Raw genomic sequence first — 1918 nt, forward strand, 5'->3', positions numbered from 1 at the left:
CCCAGATAAAATGCCCTGCTGATCTAATGGTAGAGTTTGGCTCTCAAAGCTAGAAAGCTCCAACTGTAGCCAAAGTAATATCTTAAAATAGAAAGAAAAATGAGAAACCAGAAATGTTGTTTTCCTCTTTCAAAAGTTTCAGCAGGAAGCTAGCAGTGAGAAACCACTAAAGTGGCTCTCTCCCAGCTACCTCTCCCAATCTGGTCATTGCCTGAAATACCCAAAAGATCCCTCATCCTAAGATCCAAAGGCACCTTGGTTTCATGCCCATGTCTCCGGTGTCACTGGAAACCACCTTAAGTTAATTGAACTCAGGATTTGGTCTTTCTCTGCGAATCAGTTTTAGGGAAGCTGACAGCAACAAATCCCTGTGTTTTTGTTCTGATGAAAACAGCCTGAAGATCTAAATTTAACAGTTGGTTTCACAATGCTCATTTTTGACAGTAAGTAAAATAACCCTGGAAAAATAGCTTAGAATAGGAAGAGATATGTTTTCCGGATGCTGGGAAAGCAAATTGAAAAAAAAGCAAGCAGGAAAAATTTATCCTCATTCACAATTTAGATTGCTTTTTACTCTCTGCTTGGGATCTTTGGGTAAATACTGTGAATAAAAATGATGCTAGTTACCRAAGAGATTCATAATTCCTGGCCCCATTTCAGAGGAAGATGTAGCACATATCTGTGGTGTTCAGGTCACGGGAGACAACGCCTGCAGATCGAATTTGTGTTGTGAATGTTTTTTTTTCACATGAGGAAACCAGACAGAATATTTTCCAAGATGAAAAAGATTTTTCTTCATGCATACATTTATTCTGATTAATTTCTTCTTGTAGACCAATTATCCCAATCACTTACCCTACAGTCACATTACTACACTTTAGGAATATAAAGAGACCACAGAGTGCATGTAAATATAATTTATAGTTGAAGAATGGCATAAATCACCTGTACATTATGAGGCAATCTATTGCAAATAAGACTGGAGCCTCTATAGTGAAAATCTGCTCCCAAGAGTGGCAAATGGCATCTTTTACTCAGCATTTTGTATTTGAAACAACATCTGCTTTCAAATAAGCCAGGATGGATTCCAGAGGATGACCTGATCCTGCTCCTCCTACTGCCTTGTCAGCAGTTCACCAGGTTCAAGCCATGCAAATTCATGGGAGAGAGGAAGATGTTCAKGTGCCCTTGGAAACATGATTTTTATTTGGGAACATCCCGAACCTCGGATGCCAATGGCATTTGTCAGCCCAGTGATTAGGAAAAAGGCATTGCACTTATAAACTGAGTGCAGCAGAGACCAGCTACTGTGAGAAATTACACACAGGCTTTCATAATACAGTGGCACAGCCCCCCCCCCCCCAAAACAGGAGACATGCAGAGTGGACCCTTCTCACGCTCAGGGCCTGCCTTTGGATGTGTCCTACTGATCCAGGGGGTGACAAGTGTCCCCTGTGCCTGTGCAGGTGCACATCTGCATGGGCACCTGTGAGGAACTGTTTGGGAAATGGATGCCAAAGGCAAGGTACGGCCCAAGCTTCTGTCCTGGGTTGAGCCCTGGGCCTCCTCTGTTCTGGGTCTCTCAGAGTCTCCCAGGCTGGTGGATGCCCGAGCGTGAGTCACTCTCACCTTGCAATTCCTTGGAAATTGTCCCAAAACCATCTGCCCACAGATGGAGAGTGACACCACCTGTCCACCTCCTCTGTGAGCACCTTCTCTCCTGGAAGTGCTCCTTCTGCATTCCCCAGGAGAGCTGCTGGTGGGAGGGCTGGCACTGGGACAYGGGGTGACCTGGCAGCAGCTGGGTGCGGCCGGACGAGCTGCACTCATGGCAGAGGAATGTGAGGAGGTGCCTCCGGGACTGCGAGGTCACCTGTGGGCAACTKGGCCCTGCTGCTGCACAGCCACGACATTGCTC

Source organism: Malurus melanocephalus, unplaced genomic scaffold (genome assembly GCF_030028575.1).
Source record: "Malurus melanocephalus ecotype Western Australia unplaced genomic scaffold, MMel_1.1 scaffold_3, whole genome shotgun sequence".
Taxonomy (NCBI): domain Eukaryota; kingdom Metazoa; phylum Chordata; class Aves; order Passeriformes; family Maluridae; genus Malurus; species Malurus melanocephalus.